Raw genomic sequence first — 20,879 nt, forward strand, 5'->3', positions numbered from 1 at the left:
TGAAAAACAGAAAAGTGTGGTTCATTGACTGTCATTTCCTATGCTTGTCTCTCCTCATGCAATGTGGCTGTGAAACATTTTCATACTGACAATATTATGTTCTGCATGCATTATGCAGTCATCTTCTGCATATGTAAATGGAGCAACAGGGTGTAAGATTCTTGAGTTTTCAATCCAATTAATTCAGGATGAAACTGTAAAATATAATAGGACCGTAAAAGAAGTAGGAAGCTGTGACGAAGGCAAGGGTATACATGTATATAAAAAGTGTGTGCTTGTGTCTTACATGGTATTACCCAGTATGTACACACACGCACTTTTTGTTAACAAGCCCAGTCATGTTGGGGTGAAGAGGAGTTTAGACGCAGATAATTGTAGAAGTAAAATTAGAAATGACTAGAGTATGTGCTCAAATGCAGGCTTGGCATAGCACCATGTAATAAATTCATGAATGCTGTTCATAATAGCTTGTTGCAATTAGAGATTGGATTTAACTGTGATGAGTGACATGACCAGATGACATTAGGGGGAAATAAAAGCTGTTTTTTCAACACTCTTGTTTTCTGTCTTACTTCTTGCCTTTATATAGTCAATATTAAGTCAGAAGCTTCCACCTAATGGGAGATAAGACAGTATGCCTATTACCTATGAAATCTATATCTTGGATATAACCACGTGTTTGCTGTATTCAGCATATTTACGTGTAAGGGTCACCGCTGCATACTCAGTTCTTCCTGTCGTATCTGTTGAGATCTGTGGATCTGTAGAGGCTCTTCTGCTTGAATAAACTGGTGTACCTCATGCAAAATTATACATAACTGAGCCCAAACAACACATGTTTTTCTTTAATTTCCTGTTTGGGTTCAGTTGTGACTAAAGTTTTCTGCTTGTGCCAGTTACAGTTCAGTACGTGTAAATGGTATACACTGTGTATATGTACCTTCAGCCTTACTGTATCTGTGGAACTTTCTGATATGGTCTTAGAACAGTATGAACTTCACTAGGTAGGAAACATTTAAGACCTCACACAAGTGTGAAATGAGTCTATTGACTCAGAGATTCCCCATGAACGTTTACCATTCAGTTTTCATTAATATGTTGCAGAAACCTTTATATTTAGGGGTTAGGGCAGAAATCTTTACAGCAAGTCATCCTAAAAAAGGAGATTGGGAGAATAACAGAAATATTCTGGCCTAGTAAGTTCTGTGTTGAGTTGGATAAATAGTAATAATAAAATTTTTGGTTTATTTTGTAAACTTAATAAATCTAAAACCAATGTATTAATATGCAAAAGTAGACCACCTTTCAAATGCTAATGTAAACATAAAATTAATAACAGCAAATTGTGTGATCATGATAAAACACATGTGATGCTTTAACATGCCCTTGTAATTAATGGAAGCCTGGTGTGCATCAGCAAGCCTTTAGAGCTAATAGATATCACTGGTAGCACACTTTCTTTGAAAATGTTTTTGAGCATTTTTTAAAGTGCTAGTTTAAAAGTTTAAAATCACCTCATTAACTTTTTTTTTTATTATTATTTTTATTTTTTATTTTTTTTATTTTTTATATAGGTTAAATATAATTGGTGATGAAAATCAAAAATCTTCCATGTAATCATATTAAACAACTGATTAAAGAACTAGATGCTACTTCTAGGTATGGTCTGGAGCCATAAGCAATGGACAGAGGTGTTGTCTCAGAGGAAGCACATGGAGAAACTGTCCTTCCGTGGAATGTTTCTTTATTCCTCCTTGTTCTACATTTGTGATAAGAATATAGTGATACGATTCCACCTTAAAATGGTCAATATTCTCAATACATATTTTTTCAGCTCAAAAGGATGCTTGCATGTATGGTGGGTTGCCTGGGGCAGAGCAACAGTTCCATGCACTTGTCAGTGGAAGGGGTTCAGAAATTCTGAGCAGAATGTTTCTTAGTGAGAAAATGTCAATTAATTCAGTTGTAAATGTTCTGTGGGAAAGTGTCAGTATTGACTATACTTTGTTTGTTTGTTTTGCTTTCAATCAAAGCAAAGCTTTTTGATAATAACTTTTTTATAATCTTGTCATGACAGAATATTTGAATATTTCAGTTTGGAAAAACATTACATTTAGGACTGTGTCTGATATTGTAAGTTAGGCCAAAAAATGCCGCACTTAAAACTTTTCATCCAACTTGACCTAAAGTGGATTAAAAAATGTCCTAGGGGAAACACTTTGCCTCATTTTAGAAGGGGATAAATATTAAAACATCAGAATTTAGAAGAAAACAAAAATTCAACTTTCTGAGAAATATCTGACTCCACCAATGTTCATTTTGAAATGACAGTTTTGAAGTTTTCAAAACTACTTAATCATGTACTTAAACTAATGAAAATTGCTAAAAAAATCATATTTTTCACCCATCTCCATTTTGAAAGATTCAAAAAATAGTCTTTTATTTATTAAGATACTGAATAATGTTTTCCAAATGTCCCAAACAATATTTTTATTTCAAAGCTGCTGTTTTAGCTTTTATCACAGAATGACAGTACGGCAGAGGCTGGCAGGGCCCTCTGGAGTCCACCTGGTCCCATCCCTGCTCCAGGAGGGACACCCAGAGCAGGCCATCCAGGGCCACATCCAGGCGGTTTTTGGAGATCTCCAAGGAGATCCCCACAGCCTCTTGGGGCAGCCTGTGCCAGTGCTCTGTCACCAGCTCAGTACATAAGTGCTCCCTGGTGTTCAGATGGAGCCTCTTGTGCTCCAGTTTGTGCCCAGTGCTTCTGCTCCTGGCACTAAAAAGAACCCGCCTCCATCTTTTTTGCATCCTCCTTTGTGCACATCTTATGTTTTTGCTGCCTTCTCTCTCTTCTCCATCTTTTATTTCCTTTTTTTTTATTTTGCTTTGTTTTGATTTTCCTTTTTGGCACTGGAAATGGACAAGGGAAAAAGCAGAGGAAGATGCTGGCAATAAAGTGATAAGTTAAACTGGTTGAGAAAGAAATAGCAAAAATAATAAAGCTGGATGAATGGGCTGATATAAACTTAGTGAAATTCATAAGGGTAAATATCAAGTCCTACACCTGCAAAACAAGGACCCTGTGCAAGAGCACAAAGCTGGAGAAAGAGCTGGAGGGGTGAACCTCTTTGGAAAGGCCCTGGGGAGGCTAGTGGGCAGCAGGCTGGACATTAGGCATCAATTTGTCCTGGCAGCAAAGAAGGCCAGCAGCATCCCGAATTGTAGTAACGGAACTACAATCAGGAAGTGAATATTCCCCTCTAATCAGCCCTTGTTAGAAGACCACATTTGGGTACTGTGTTCAAATTTCGTCCTCCTGATAAATGAAAAGTATCATAAATGAAAAACATAAATTAGAGCATATTCAGTAGCAGTTTAGCAGAAAGCCATAAAGATGGTCAATTTTGGGCCTCCCCATGTGCAAAACACATTGATAAACTGGAGTGAGTTTAATGGAAGGCCACCAAAGTGGTCAAAGAGCTGAAGGACTTACCTTGGAGGTTTTTGAGACCTGGCTTGATAAAGCCTTAAGTAATTTCATCTGACCTCATAAATGATTCTGTTTTAAGAAGGATTTTGGACTAGATGGCCTCCTGGAGTTCCCTCCTGCCTATTTTATGATCCTGTGATCCAGTGATACACACCTTTACTTTAGGGTTATTCCAACTTCCTCCACGGGTCACAAATATGTATGTGGAACATACAGGAAGGAAAGGAAAATCTTGGAGCAGATGTTCATTTCCACATAGGCCATTTTATAACTTAGTAATGTGTTCCATCATCTGTCCTAGAGTCATCAATGATTTTGCTGAAATCTGTACAGTTTTTGCTCTCTGTGTCCCCTCCACTTGTCAGACACAGATCAAGTGTAGTTTTAACATGTTCTTGGCAGAAGCACAATTTGTAGATATTGTGCCTGTGTTAATCCTTCATTTCTTCAGTGATATTAGCATGTGCCTTTGAGTTACAAGCTGGACCTGTAGGCTTGATTGTTGTATTTTCCCTTGAAGCTGTGCTTGCAGCAAAGTTCTTTTGCTACAACACATACCATCTTGCCTGGTGTCTAAACAGTTAGGTTATGATCATTCAACAAAGCTATCATTTGTCTCGTTCTGTGATTGACAGCAAGTTAGCAGACTCAATTTAGTATGTCCATAACGACTTTCAGTCCTTACTTGGAAGTTATGAGATTATATTCAAGTCCACCAGCTGGCTCGTGTTCTACTTGTTCACCATGACCCTAAGGTCTTTCTCTACAGAGCTGCTTTCCAGATGGTCAGCCCTCCTTGTGTACTGGTACACGGGGTTATTCCTCCCCATGGGCAGAACTTTGCACTTCCCTTTGTTGAACTTCATGAGATTCCTATTCACACAGTTATTCACCTTGTTGAAGTTCACTCTTCCTAATTTTGTATGACCTTTGAACTTGCTGAGGGCTCACTCTACTATCTTCTAGGTCCTTAACGAAAAGGTTACACAATATTGCCCTAGTACTGACCTCCAGGGCACAGCACTAGTGACTTGGCTCCATCCGGTCTTCGTGCCATTGATCACAACACTCTGAGCTTGGTTGTTCAGCCTGTTTCAATCCACCTCACTGTCCACTTATTTAACCCATACTGTATCAGCTTCTATATGAGTTTGTTAATGAGACTGCCTCAAAGGCCTTAATGAAGTTGAGGTAACATCCATCACTCTTCCCATTATCTGATAAGGTAGTCACCTCTTTATAGGATGCCATCTGGTTGGTTAAGCATGGATTCCACTAGGTAAAACCACTCAGGCTACTTCTGATCACCTTCTTGTCCTCTATGTGTTTGGAAATGGTCTCCAGGATTAGTTGCTCCAGCACTTTTGCAGGGACTGATGTGAAGCTGACTGGCCTGTCAGTCAGATCTTCCTTAATGCACTTCTTGAAATGATACTTGATCTTTTTCTTTACCCTGCTCCTCTTTCTGAGGTACTTCTAGAGCCTATTTCACTTCTATAACAGACAAGAGTAAGAGAGAGAGATGTAGGGCTTCTTCTGTTCATCTTTAAAAAACAGTGAGAGTTAACCCTGCTTTGGTGGCAGAGGTAAATTACAATTCTGGAAGCACTTTCTTGCCCCTTCTGATCATGACTATGTCTCTGGCTGGGTCTGCTAGGAGATGGAACATTTTAAAAACAGACTGATAAGGGAATCAGTTGTGAGAGAGTTTGGATATGTGAGCTATTAAAATAAACTGCCTCAAACAGCCTGCTGGATCCAGATAAAGAATATGCTGGATCTGTAGGCTTTCATGACCCAGCCTATAGATTCTCCTGGATTCTCTTCCTGGTTAGACTTTAAGAACTACATCACTAAAAAACTGACTTTAATTAAATCCAACAGTGTAACTTCTGTCAGGACTTCAGTGGCATATGTAGCCCACAGACAACAAGGGTATTTTATTTCTGATAGTCAGATAATAGAGAGTTTGTTGCTTCATTTAATACTCTAACCTGTATGTTGGATCTCAACTCAAGTCAGTAATTTGGCAAATATTGAAATCTTTCTGTCTTTCTGTCAATGGCAGAAAACAATATGAACCACCTTGAAGCTGTAAAATAATCATGCTCATGTGGGAACATGTAAAAATGCAGAACCAGAACATGAAAGAAATATCTGGATACAATGGGACAGATAAAAGAAGGACATCAAAGACCACCAATGTGTACCAGTGAGATATAATTTGATGGCAATTTTTATTTACGTGCTTGTGGGAAGATTAAGAAAGAAGAAAATGAGTTGCAAATAGAATTGTCTTCTTCTAGAGACCACCAGGCTAGATCAGAATAATAAAATATCCTGGATCAACTCATCTAGTACTCAAAACCACATAGTTCTTTACCCATGAGGAAATCCTAACTATGCAGACATCTGCTGGGTAACAAACACTCAAACTTGGTTCATTTAAGTGCAGTTCTACTGTTTAAAGTGAACATGTGAGAATGACATCTAGGACCTCCATGCTTGTTGATTCTCAAAGATCATTCTATCAGACTTCTTCTCACTAATTAAAAGATGTTTCTTTAGCATTACCTCACAAACATAACCTCATTTCCTCAAGGTAATATGAGTTTTCTGCTATCAGGCATCTCCATGATACTTCTCTTCCCCTGATACCTTTGCAGCCTGAACTGTAGACAACTCTATGGGATTAGAAAGCAGAAAACATAGCCATTGATGAGGCAGATGGGGAAGAAGAAACAAGTTCTCACTCTGGGGCTAATTTTTTCTGTACCCTTAGCAACTCTGATCAATGAGAAGCATGGAGGAGACCTGGCTGAAGGAGCCCCTTTGCCATTCAACTGTCTTCATTGTCCCTGTGAACACCTGTTCTCTTCAGGAGAGGGAGGCTGATTTCTTGTCCTTTTCTTCTAGAACTCAGTCTGAGCCTAACAGAAAGTGTGAAAAGCCATCAAGAAAAATGGATTTGTGTAGAGCAGTTATACAGTTTGAGGAAGGGAGAAGGTGGATAATAAAAAAATCTTAATTCTAAATTACAGACACGAAGTAGATCTTAAGTAGAAGTTGCTCAGGAGGTGCTCAGGGGTGGGCCACAAAGAAACCTCAATGTTGACATATGATGAGTGAAATGAACTAAAATATGCTTGCTCCTGAGTTGTAATGTGCACTCTGCTCATTACTGTAATCAGCAGGTTGGACCCTCTGTCTGATAAAGATAGGTAGAAGGCTGAAAAATACAAGTTGGAAATAACAAGAAGAGATTCAGCACAGAGAAACTCACAACAAAGTTGTCTGCTAAAATAGAGCAAATTTGAAGGGATAATGAAAGTAACTCCTAAACCAGAGTACTCCTATTTTAGGGTGGAACAAGGGCACTTTCTAGAAATACAGATCACTCTAGTAAGCATTGCAGCTGCTACTACTCTATGGAAAATTAACAAGTATAAAAGTACTAGAATCTGTCCTCAAACTTGGACTGGAAGTAGCTTTAGTGTCCAAGTAAATAGTTTTCCTCTCTAATTGAATGATACACTCAGCCTCAATAGTGTACCTATATCAGACTTCTTAATCTCTTAAAGAGTGTTTTCTGTAGTTCTGTTCCCATGGAGTAATTCCAGCAGTGTTTTCTGTTGGAATTAATGTTACAGTCACTGAGAATGGCTTCAGGAAACATGGGTCCCCAGAGCCTTGTCCCACAGCTACTGTGGGTGCATAATGTTATGAACACATGCCCTGTATTTATAATCCTCTGAAGAACAGTCAGCTAATCTGAATTCAAAAGATTATTTGTACTTTGTGTACTTCTTGGCCCCTGGTATGTATGTTCAGTTTTTGCTTCCATCAGTCAAAATAGGTATACAAGACACATATTTAAAAAATAATAAAATAATATAAAAAAATAGATGTTTGTGAAATCCTTGCTTAACATTCCAGATTGCATTTTTGATATATAAAATTGTATGAATTTTGTAAAATCGAAGAGCAACTCAAATTTTTTAAAATATGGTTAGACTATATTGCTCCTCAAAGAGGAGCGTTTCTGATAGGATTTATTCTAGCAATCTCCTTTATTCCAGAAGGCAGACATTCCCTGGGTCATTATTGAAAGAGATACAAGAACCCAAATTTTCAATGTAGGAATTTAGGAGTAAGTAGAAGTAAGTAAGCTTGTCCTTATACATTTGTATAATATCAAAGATGCTCTGCATCATCTATTTTACAGGTTATGACAAGACCATTTTACATCTGTTGACACATTTCTGAAATGGTTTTAATAGAACATTTGTGGATATTACTATCAATAAAATCTAATTTAACAACATAATCTTGTCCTACAAAGGTAAGTAAACGTACTGTATTGTTCTATTTCTCAGAGTTCCACAACAGGACAATTCTAAGCCCTATTAACACTCTATTAAAAAGAAAGAAAGAAAAAGTACTTCCTTCCTTCCTTGTGAATTATGAAACTGTCTTCAGCTATATTGTGTTCCCATTCTTTGGTGTTCCCCTGCTTTTTACACATGATGGACTGTGCTCTCATGGTGTAGAAGGCTTTCACAGCCAAGGAGACTGCTCTCTGTAGGCTTCCTTTATTCATTGCAGAAATTGGAAGATCTGTGAGAAACGAGCCAGAAGACTGTGGGAGGGTGAAAAACAAAAGTTCTTCTAAGAGATTTGGATGTTATTCAGATAATCAGATTCTATTTGTTGGAGACATGGCAGAATTCCCTAAACTTAGTGCTTTATAAATGACCACTTAAAAGGTGCTCTTAATTTTCTGCTACTACTTTCCTCTCTTGTTTGGGATGGAATCAACAGGACTCTAGTGCTGGATACATAGTGTTGTATACATCACCAAGAGCTCCTAAAATCCAACTATTCAAATTTAATGAATATCTTTGTCTTTAATTGCCCTTTGTTTCTGCTATCCCACTGTAAATTAGGGATAGTCAACCCTGTCTCTTCACAGCAGTGTTACAAAGATCAATTAGTTGACATTTTCAAATATTCTTTTACTCAGAAGCTATAGTGATGAGTACCATTAGAGAACTTATAGAATCATAGAACTGTTTGGGTTGGAAGGGACCTTAAAGATCATCTAGTTCCAACACCCTTCCATAATCAGGGATACCTTCCCTTAGGTCAGGAATGGGAAATTTATTTCAAGACATCAAAGAGTTTCTCACTAACTGACCAATTGAATGCCTGCTGGTTGAGCTCCAAATGGAGGTAGAAATCCTGTAAAAAAAATAGTACAAAATTAGTTAATTTATGTGCTCAGTGTTATATAAAAGTACAATGGAACTTGCTTAGTGTTACACAGAGAACTATAATTCTGACATTTCTTAACTCTTAAAAAATTTAATTTACAAATTTATTACTGTCTTAATGCAGATTTTTGATGTTTTATAGCACAACACAGACATTTTCATAAAGCTTTATGTGCAGGAATTTGTACTGTATTATATGTAGTAACTGGCTTTTTTTTTTTTTTTAGCCTTGAATGTACTCGCTGACAATGACAACTAAAGCTGCCATTTTCTCTTGGTCCCATCTTGAAATGCTGTGTGACCATTTCACTCCTAGGAAAATGCGCTCGTTGTGTATCACCATCAATGTCTTCAAGACATACAGAAAGTAACATTGGCATTAGGTTTCGCCAATATGCATGCAAAATATCATTTCCATAAATTTTAGCATGGATAGAAGTTTGTAAGAAAATTTCTTTTAAGAAAGAATGTAAAACAATTTACAATTCAAAGATCTAATGTGTTAAAGTGAGGAAATAGAAAAGAGAACTGAAATGATTTCATGAAAAAAATATGTTTTACTCTCAGCTTTCTTCTGCTCACCTGACATGCAGTATCATATCCTCCAAAGAGAATTGAGATTCTAAATATCTCTTATACCATCTTTGTTCTTCAGGTACAGCTCTCTTTATGATTCCCATTCAGCAGAGTGCTCAGGACACAGTAACTTTTACTAAGCAAGGAAACCAGTTGACTTTAATGTGGTCACTCATTGATGGAAAATCAAGTATGTGCCTAAACACTGTGCTTTGGCCCACTTAGCTAACACATGCACACCGTACTTCATTAATATACAAAATTTCAGTTAAATATAAATTGAAACAGCTACTGCATGTTGTACATTCTGATAAGAAGAAGAAAAATTGCCACCTCTGAAAGTAAAATACAGAATGTTGGAAGAAAACCAAATGAATATTCTATTTGTGATAAATCCCATCCCTCAGGGAGACTTAGTGTTGGACCTTTGCCTCTGAAAAGAAGTGATATATTGAGCTAAAGCTGAATCTGCTTTTTAAGAACAACATTGATTCCACTCCCATCCATTCTCAAGAGTTTGATTTCAGCCTGCAGGAATACACCACACTTCAAATCCAATACAGCAGTTTTTCCAGTGATGTGTTTTTTGTATGATTATCTTATACACCGCGAAGCAGATGCAGAAGTTGAGACATGCTATTGTGACCAAAAAACAAAACAAACAAAACAAAAACAAAACAAACAAAACAACAACAAAACAAACAAACAAACAAAAACATACAGGTTTCAGTTGCACACTAGGTGAAAGTCCTAGCATAAAGAAAATGGACTTGAAATTGTCTATGCTGCCATTATGCTACTGGGGCACAAAGATAGCTAGATCTCTTACACTTGCATCCTGTATTACTTATGGTGTGACCTGAGCTGTAAAGACCATAACATCTTCTCTTTCAGTGTTGTTTTATGGAGATATGCTTTAGCTTAGATCTGTTTTTATGTTCCATCAACTGGCTTCCCTTTCAGGATTTTGTATAAAACTCTACCAGAGTATTTTTTTATGGATAACATTAAAGGCAACAAATAGCTGAACTCTGGCAAATCTTAAAACTGTATAGAAATACAGACCATTCAGTATCATCATTAGTCTAAGGCATTTTCTTTCAAGGACTATATACATGTGGTGGATTTCTATACTTTTTACAATGTTCTAGCACTGCATCTTCTGACATACCACCAGAGCCTTCATCCTGTTAGATCTTCCTTCAGCTGTAAGGTATTTACCTGCAATCTTTTTTACTGACTCTTACGTATGCTGAGATGTGATGTGTTACATGCCTCTTCCTGAGAAAATAATTTATTTATTTAGTTTTAGATGTGGATTTGCTTAGCAGGTCTTGAAAGTGTTCACCCGTTGCTTTCTTTATTTTTATTTTATTTTATTATTTTTTTCTTTTGAAGAATCTTTCCTTGCTTACCCTAAGCTAGCCCTAAACTTTCCTGCTGAGATCTTACTAAACTGATAAAGGTTTGCTATTTCTCTACCAGTAACCACTTCAGTGTCTTCAATGTCTTCAAAAGTGCTATATACATTTTTCCCTTTGCTTCTTCTCATGCCGGTTTTCACTGCTCACTGTCTTTTGTTATTCACAGAACTTAGTCTCTTCCTGACTTTCTGGAGGTGTTTTGGAGAAAGTGATTTTTACTTGGTGTATTTTCCATCACTGAGTTCTGCTTGTTCTTGCTTATTCAGATTTCTATATGACTTGTGTTAAAACGTTCTACATGAAAAAAAGTTCATGATATAGAAAGAATGTGTTGTGGAGGATCTAAATTTTAGCACTTGAACACCTTTCTTGAGGCCAGTTTAGATTTTCCATTCATATGTCTTACCTAGTACCCTTGTACTGGCCTTTGAGGATTTTTTCTTGAGTTTGATATTGATTATTGTCAGTGTCTGCAGGCCTGAACAACATGCGAGTGGACATACAAGCAACCATAAACTCAGAATCTGCAATAACACGCAAAATATCTGACTTCAAATTGTAGTGGAGGCTGATCAGCTAGTAGCATAATTTTGGCACATTACTGTATTATTGCAGACACAGTTTGGCAGCTGCATCCAAATGTGTTTATGAAGTGTGTTTCCATTTTTAATACTTTCTGAGGGCTGTGTTTTAAAGGACAGTATTTAGAAGGGACAGCATTTATTACCATGTTTATTGAGTTTTATGACTTCCTGCCCTGCCCTGTCCTTTTTTTGTGTGTGAGAAAAGGAGCTGATTTCAACAAAATCTAAGAAGGTGAAGGTATAATTTTGCTTCATGAAAGCCCCATAGCACATTAGTGTGGCTTAGCTCTACATGAGTTTTCTCAGCTAAAGTGCTTTACATTTCCAAGGAATAATTTTCTACTACTCCTTTTGTTTTTGAGAAGAGACTTGTCAGCGTATAATTTTCCTGGCTTTTTATGTTCCACATTTTCACATTTTTTCCCCAGCTTAAAAGCCCTGCTTTACTCCAGTGTTCTACTTTCTGCTACAGTAGCTGTTTTAACAGTATTGTTACTTTGCTATTTAACTCTGTCAGTTTTTTTTTTCTTGGTGAATTGATAGTTTCTTGTCACATATTTAATTGCAGGATAATTCTAAAGATCTTTTCCTACCACTTTTTGCTGTCCCCTTTCTTTTCTCTGTTAATTGCATTGTAATATGAAGTACACAGGCAAAAACATGAAGTTCATCATGTAGTTGGAAAATACTCTTGACACATCTTGGCCCATTTATGACCACTGGACTGTTGCCATTTACTTTGAGGATGGTGTGGACAATGCCTTGAGGGTAATGGTCCTCTCTCATCAGCATGAGTATACCTTCAAGACAAAAGATTAACATTTGATATGTGTGTTTTCTTAGGGTTTCAAATAGCAATGATTAAGAAACAGGCTCTAAATGTATACATTTCACTGTACTGCATGTTCTCCAAACTCTGGTTGTTGTGAACTAAGAGTGAGTTTTTAGAGTTTGGCTGGCTTTCAGTAAATTCCCATTTATCTAAGCCCATGAGCAGATAGTTTTGTTGATGGTGAGCTGCAAAGCCATCCAAGGGCAGCTGAGGCCTGCAAGGGAAAACATTCTTCTATATATTCTAGGATGAGATCAGTCAAAGCCTAAAAGAGATTCACAAAAGCCATAGTTTTCAAAAGAGACATCAGTTTTCAGAAAGAGCTTGGTATATATTGCCTTGCATGACTAAACTTGCCAGTATTTTAAGAGAACCTAATCCTTTAAGTGTGGAGTAAAAGTTGTTGGTTGGCTGTGCGTACTGTTAATTAAATAAAAAAAAAAAAAGATTTTGTAATAAACATTCTAGAGTTAATTCACATGTATAAAATGATTATATTGGCATAATAGGGGGACACAATATGCAGAGGCAGTGAATAATAATAGCTCCCCCAGTATCTGTAGGGCCACAGAATTTTTTTTACTATAGTCTGGAACAATGTGTGAGAAGTTTTAATTATGCATCAAATTCTAATTTTATAACCACAGAACTGCCTAAAAATATTTCTCTGTTATTCACGACAAATATATGATTCTATTTTTTTTGTGGAAATGGTGTGACTGTAGAAGGTACAGTAGTTTTTCTACTAACAGAATATAGTAAGTGGGGCATCACTCATTTGCTCCTTACAACTCTTCACTGGCACTTAAAAGTTCAGCTTTTATTCAGTGTATCCAATCTTTCTCTTTGTTTTTTGTTTGTTTCAATTCTAGTATTACAAACTTTTTGGACCACACTTTTAAAAATGATTTGCAGCACATCTAGTAAAGTATTAGTCTTGGTTTTAGAATAATGGCTGGCTTAAGAGTAATTTAGAGGACATAAATAAAAATGATAAATGAGTATGTTCTGCTTTTCAAAGAGTCAAGTGTCCTGCTTATTTTCTGCTACAGGAAGTTATCCTTCATAGATATTTCACATTTGCCTTAAAGCTCATTTCATTATCTAAAAATAAAATAGCTAACTATATTAAGAATTATTTTATGCATGTTGTGACTCAAAAAAATCCAGTTTATAACACTTTTTCATGAATATTAGAAAGGATCTTCTGTGCCCTCTTTGGCGAAGTAAGATCTTTCAGCTGGAATTTAATCATTCAAACAAACAAACAAGCAAAAGCTTTATTTGGGGGGAGTTAGCAAGTTGCTCCATGATACAGTCATAAAAATGTACTCTCAAACAACCCTGCAGAAAAATATAATTATGCTCATAAACAGAGTCATTAGAGATGAATGAGAAAGGAGTGGACAGAATGTGTTGCTTGGTAAATTTAGCTCTGCCTCTGTCTGCCACTTGTTTGTGAGCTGCTTTGGTCTCCCTTGAATCTATTTGTTACTCTAAATTAGTCTCCAGTCATGGTGGCAGCTCTTGTGTGTTCCCACGGCCCTGGGAGCTATGCCAAACACGTTCTGCTACAAGCAGAACCTCCTGGAATGTGCAGGCTAGAGAGGATGTGTTGGAGTCTGGATCTGGTCTTCTAGCTTGGTGAGTGGGCAAAGGCTGAAATTCTTCTCCTTTTGATATAAAGCCAATAAGATAAACAATAAAACAGATAAATTACCTAGGTATGGAAAATTGAATAAGAGCTGAGAACATAGAACATCTGGATCTCATTGAAGGCCAAATCCCAGACAAATAGGGTGAAGCAAAAAAGAGGTATCTCAAAAGCACATCTTAATCTCAGAAGAATGGAAAAGAAATTAAACCTCTGTGAAAAAGAATCTATTGGTGCAGTCACTGTCTTTGAAGTCAGCTGCGAGCAAACTTAGTATCAGTGTATGTGCTCTCACTGAAGCAGTGAATTGATTCTAGAAAGAACTCAAGGAACTTATAGTGGACTCTAATGTTGACATTAAAATTATATCGACACTGAAGTATTAAAGTGGGAAAATGAGAAGGAACTATATTTGTGACAGCTGCTTACAGTGGAATCACATTAATCTGATTTGCAGATCTGAAGACTGCCTTATTGTACCTCACAATTGCATTTGCAAGAACACTACCATTCAGTGATGGACTTCTTATCTACGCGATCAACCACAAACTTAATACAACAGACTTAATTCAGACTTAGGGAAGTTACTTGTGATACAGGCTGCTATTGTGAAAGAGAGAAAACTGCTCCTTTAAAGAACTGAAAATAAGAAATGAGGCACAGCTAGAGCAGAGGATCCAAAGAATAGACCAGAATCACGTAACGATGTTAGTCACCAAGAGCTGGCTTTAGAAGACCACTGACTGATGTGTACAGAGAGTGTTGATACTGAAGCTTTGTTACAAAGCATTCAGTCATATAAAGAATGAACTGTTTTAATGAGTATCTCAGTGGTGAAGTGGATAAAGACAAAGATTCAGAGCCATTTTCCAGGCTGCTGATCAACTTGTGGAAGCACCATTTTTATTATTTTTTAAGGAGTGTAAGGAAGTGGTTAGAGCTAGAAGGAACAACAAAGTTTCTGAAGAATTATTAAAACAAAGAAACCTACAAGTTAAATCAAAGACTTTAAAAATTATTTTTTACATCAGGAATTTTGAAAAATAAATCAAAGTAAATGGGAAGTGGGTGTCAAATCCTCATTTTTAATATGAGAATAATAAAATAAAAAAAAACTACTGCAGGAATTTCTCACTTCATAAGGTCCCATCACCCACTAAACCATGTCCCTAAGCATCACGTCCAACCTTTCCTTAAACACCCCCAGGGATGGTGACCCCACCACTTCCCTGAGCAACCAATGCCTGGCTACTCTTTCTGAGAAGAAATGTCTCCTAATTTCCAACCTGAATCTCCCCTGGCACAACTTGAGGCCATTTCCTCTAGTCCTATTACTAGTTATCTGTGAGAAGAGGTTGACCCCCAGCTCCCCACACCTTCCTTTCAGGCAGGTATTAGAGCGGTAAGGTCTCCCCTGAGCCTCCTCTTGTCCAGACTAAACTGCCCCAGTTCCCTCAGCCACTCCTCACAGGAATTGTGTTCCAGGCCCTTCACCAGCTTCATAGCGCTTCTCTGGACATGCTCCAGGGCCTTGATGTCCTTCTTGTACTGAGAGGCCCAACGCTGAACACAGTACTTGAGGTGCGGCACAGAGCTGAGCACAGGGGGATGATCGCCTGCCTGGTCCTGTTGGCTACACTATTCCTGATACAAGCCAGGATGCTGTTGGCCTTCTTGGCCACCTGGGCACACTGCTGGCTCATGTTCAGGTGAACATTGACCAACACCCCAGGTCCTTTTCCTCTGAACAGCTTTCCAGCCACTCTGCCCCAAGCCTGTAGCACTGCATGGGGTTATGCGACCAAAGTGCAGGACCCGGCACTTAGCCATGTTGAACCTCAGCCCACTGGCTTCTGTCCATTGACCCATCCTGTCCAGGTCCCTCTGCAGGGCCTTCCTACCCTCCGGCACCTTCCCCCAACTTGGTGTCATCTGCAAACTTACCAAAGGTGCACTCAAATATATGAGGAATTACAGAAAAGCAGGTCTGTTTTGGCTTAGATATTCTCATCTTGGCAGGTGCTTGGTAAAAAAAGTGGGAATATAACAAGAATATACAGTTTTACAAGATATGTAAGACTATAGCTCAAGACAATAGTGTGGCCACAGGGAACAATTTTGGATTCCCAAGAAAAGTGTTCAAATTTGTTTTTTGTAGATTGCAATGAGGGAATAAATTCTCTACCTGATTTGATAGGAAGTGATACTAAGGCAGGAAGGTCCTTGCTAATTTTTAAAACAGGAATGGAAAAAATACCATGATAATTGCAAAATTCTTTCAATAGTGCAGATATCCCACACTGATTTTTAATTCATGCTGATATATGTTAATAGTCAATTTACCATGAATTATTCAGAAAACATGATATAAAGGATGGCTGACAACTATGGTTGAAGTGGCAAGAAAAAAAAGTGTAGAACAATTAAAAGATGCTGTGCAAGTTTAGTTAGCAGTAAGTAATCAGATATGACCAACACATCACTAAGTGTAATACTTGGTAACATTTCTTGCTCATAAAGCCATGTGGATGATTTAAGCTAAGACATGGTACAGGAGCAGGATTGTCTCTTTCTCTAGTGAAAATATTTAGCCACTAACAACTACTGAAGAGCAGCAATATTGCATGTCTGTAGCTTGGTCTAAGGCCTTTTTTTATGGTAAGGTATGATGAGCACAGCAAGTAAGAATGAGGAAAACCTGGTGTTGAGATGTACTGTTTTTAATGAGAAGAATCTGACTAATGCAGAGAAAAATCTGATAAAGATTTCTGGGAGGTCAGTGATGATCAAGATCTGCCAATGCAGTGATTCCTGAGCACTTCAGTGGGCTGAAGTGCTGTTATATTAGAATAAAGACTAATCAAATGTCACTTGGTAGACTCTGCATGATTTTTAAGTGTGTGCCTGATCACAGTGAAGAAGCACAACACAGAGTAAACTAATCCTGAGAAGTTCTGCTGTAAAAGACTATCAGCAGGAACAATATGACCGTGATCCAGTGGGGCAAGTTGTTAGAGCAGTCCAGGACCTCTAGCATCTTTACTGCTCTAGTTTCAGTCCTGTTTATTACTCTTTATAGGTATTTGATATGCTGAATATAATAACGTTTCTGTTTCTACATGTAAACCCAGATGCAAACTTAATGGAGGAAGACCACAGTGATTATATCCAGCTAAGGAAAAATCTGAGAGCAATGCTTCTAATACGAATTATTGTGGGTATGACTAGTACCTGTACACTAAAACTGCTCTTTGGTTTTAATTCTGAATTTACAATTTTGCAAAGCAATTCCTATAGCACACTCGTGATGAATAGATGTGAAAAACAGGCTCAAAAAGGTCATACAAGCTAAAGTGAATTGAGTTTTCTGTCTTGACTGTTTGCAGCACTGTTGTACTTCTGTTGCTCTAAATTATTTTTTATTTAATTTCCTCTTGTTTTGAGTATTTAACTTCACTTACTCAATATGGAGGTCAGAACTTCTTAATAAATCAAATTACTTTGTGAATGGTTGGCATCTAGAGAATATACTCTATATTTTTACGTAAAGCCTCTTTTGAAATAGCTGTAGTTGTTGCATTTGTAACAATAGTCAGTGTCTGAATGTGACTTTTTTTTTTGCTATGACCGTTGCAAACAAACAGAAACAAGATCTTTTAAAATTACTTTTCCATAAATTACTTTTACAAATTAAAAAACATCTAATGGATTTGTACCAATTCCGGCTGCTTAGCTGAACCAAGCAAACCATCAGATTTCTGAATTACAAAAACCACCACCAATAACAACAACAAAAAAAAAGGTTAGTGGACTGTAAAAACATAGTGCTTATTTGAGGGAGGAGATTCAGGGGAAGAAAAAAAAACACACAAAAAAACAACACTCACATGGCTTGGAACAGGGGATGAAGAGTGGCAAAGAATGTTTTATGTAGACTAAGAGGACATCTACTTGCTGAGGACAGTGGAGTGTGGATACAGTTCTTAGATATAAGCTACATGAAAGCAACAGAAACCAGTGAATTTGTACATGAAACAAAGAAGGACTTTGATCCATTTAAAAGGCTCCTTTATACCCTCTCTGCTTTACCTGGTTTAGTACAATAGCAAGCAGTATATGTATTTATATACTTAAACAGCTATTTTCCAAGGATGTATTTCTTAATTTGTTTTGATGTCATAAAATACTGCCTGAAATTAGTAGTCCATATATTTTTAACTGAAAAGAAAGAAAAAATCTGAAAGTACATTTATTTGACTTTGTATATATTCCTACATTTATATAACAATTCCAATCTGTATCTTCCCTAGTGGTATATTTTTATACACATGGTATTAGTACACTTGTGTGAGTATTTTCTTAAAGATTCATTGACATTTAAAATTCTATTCCCTGTGGCTAACCCCTATGTTGTGGATAAAATAAGCAATGCATCAGTTACCAGACATGTTGAGTATCTGAAATTCATGGGATTTGGAATGCATCTTATTATTTGAACACTGCTGGCTAGTGTTAGGCATAGGAATGTTTCCTCAGTATTCAGTGGAAAAAAAAGCAAAGAAATTCTATTCTGTTATACTCTCTATGGCCCCCCAATTTCCATGGATGTGAAGTCCTGTAAAACCACCGGTTAGATAAATGCAAGGGCAGAATAAGAAAGACAGATTTATAAATTCAGGATTCAGCGACTTCAGATCAACTTTTCACAGGCAAAAAATGGGACTGATAATTCAATGGAATTGTATCAGAATAATCAGGATCAGAAAATGACTTATCAGGACACATCCTGTTCACTCTTTCTATGTCTGTTTGTACAGCTCTGTAGCAAAAATGGGACAGGAACTCTTCCTAATAGGTTACACAGAGATTCTCTCTCCACAAAGGAAGTGTGGGTGCCATTAAACTGATGTATCCATTCTGCCCAAGGGAGGTCTGCACTTGGTTAAAATCATTAGCAAGGGGTGGGTAGTGTGATAGGAATAGCTTTAAGAGAAGAAAACAAACAAACAAACAAACAAACAACAACAAAATCCACAAATAAAATAAGAAATAATTTATGTGGATTACCTAGTCACGTTCCTGACATGTGGAACTGTGAGGTCTCTACCACCTTCTGCAGCCTCTGGCTGGGAACTGTACAGCTCAGGAAAAGAATCAATCATAGAGTTGCTTCAGAGGCCAAATGATGTGGTTGCTTCAAAAGCCTTTGCTGACTTGGAAAAATCAATTAATTCAATTCTTCATTGACCGCTTTCTGAAGAAACAGAAAAATGTAACTTTCACCAGAAGATTTTAGGGAAGAGTCATGGGTGGCAAGTAGAATTACAGTTTCACAAATGCTCTAACTCTGCAATGAAGTAACGATGAAGGTTGATTTTCAACCTATTGGAACAGGGATTAGTTTCTTGAGTACACATAGCTAAGAGCAAACTGCATGCCTATTCTGCTCACAAAATCTAGGTGTTCCTTTGACAATAACAGTAATAAAAAGGCCACGAAAGAGCAGAGTTATAGAGAATACAATAACATAATGATTTCTCAGCAACGACCATAAAGGTGCCACTACTTGAAGGGAAATTTTTGAGCCTGAAAAGTTACATCAGAATGATTTACTGGTCAAAATGGATTACACTTTGGATCCAAGGCAATGGATCCAGCATAGCAATGAATGTAAGCATTAACTGCTGCTTCTTGTTTCTAGGGAGACATGTAGGTAGACTTTGGGTTTTCAGTCATCTCTAGTTGGTGGTCTGTTCAAGATGGTGGCCACAAGTGTTGTGAAAGCTGTGTAGCTACAGTAAACTGAAAGTGCTGTTTGTCCTCAAATACTTACACAGCTTTGTGTTTGAATTTTGCAGCTACACAAAGCTCCATGTAGGTGAGTCTAGGTTATTGTTACCCCAGATACATCCTGAATTTAACAAGGTTCAGTCCCTCTGAAATGATACCATCATAGAATATGGGCAGACTTCCTCTGATTTCAAACAGCTATAATTTTCCCATAAATACTTACATTGATGGTTTGAAGCAAATCTCATGAGCTTTCGGAGGCCGAAAAATCTTTTCTATGCCAGTAACATAAACCAAGAGATGTTTAGCTGCCAAGTAGAGTTGAGTGAAATATTTTTGATTGCTTTCTTTGTATGCAGAGTAAATAAAAACATTTGTGAGCACAGGTTGTTTTAACTGAAAATTTATCAAATTAATGATGATGTTTCTAAACAGACTTTTTAATACTTTTATTCAAAAAACCTTTGTTTCAGAAATTAGTTACACCTAATAGTGAAACAGGTGATAAATGAAAAAAAAAAACGTGCAAGTTGAAGAGCTTCATTTGATATGAAACTGAACATCCTTTGATCTTTTATTTTATTGTGGAAAAAGTAGGTAATGGCTAATGGTCAACCAACATAGTCTTTTTTTTTGTGCTGCCCTAGTTATAATTGCTGCTTTTGTTTTGTTTTGTTTTGTTTTGTTTTGTTTTGTTTTCCAAAACAATTTACATGTTTCATGTTCCTTTTCTCGTGGCCCATTTCTATCTAAAATAAAAATATTTTCAATGGACTCAAAATGCGCTTTTCTACCATGAAAAAATATGCTGAATTAAAAGTATTGAAACTTAAAACTGTGAAGAAAAGTGGTAATTTTACCTGTGACATAATGTTGCTGATTTACTGTTGAAGAGAGTGTGCACCTATAAAGTTGATTTATATTCAGTCCTGGGTGTAGAGGAGTAGATATGTTTTTGACAAAAGTGATGCAATTTTTATCTTACTTCATGTGTTATGGTTTCATGTGCAAATCCTTGCAAAATAAAAAAAAAAAATATATGTACCCCTTTCCATCATATAATATGACTTCCAGTTATATCATTGAAAGTCATTTTTCATGACCACTAGTTAGCATAGTAGCAGCAGAAAGTAATCTTAATGTCATATTTCTCAAGACTAACATGTTTATCTTTTTTTTTTTTTTTTTTAAATAGCCAAACTACTACCTAAAACTTAAAATATTTGAAATTTGCTTAAATTATAATATTTAAT

General features: G+C 36.9%; 1 long non-coding RNA gene across 1 annotated transcript; it reads left to right on the forward strand.

Annotated features, from left to right (window-relative positions):
* Window positions 1–1,579: 1,579 nt before the first annotated feature.
* Window positions 1,580–14,879, forward strand: LOC137850839 (uncharacterized). Its single transcript, XR_011092833.1, has 3 exons — window positions 1,580–1,691; window positions 7,719–7,835; window positions 8,994–14,879. It is a non-coding gene; the product is annotated as an uncharacterized lncRNA (long non-coding RNA).
* Window positions 14,880–20,879: the final 6,000 nt, after the last annotated feature.

This window comes from Anas acuta, chromosome 2 (genome assembly GCF_963932015.1).
Source record: "Anas acuta chromosome 2, bAnaAcu1.1, whole genome shotgun sequence".
Taxonomy (NCBI): domain Eukaryota; kingdom Metazoa; phylum Chordata; class Aves; order Anseriformes; family Anatidae; genus Anas; species Anas acuta.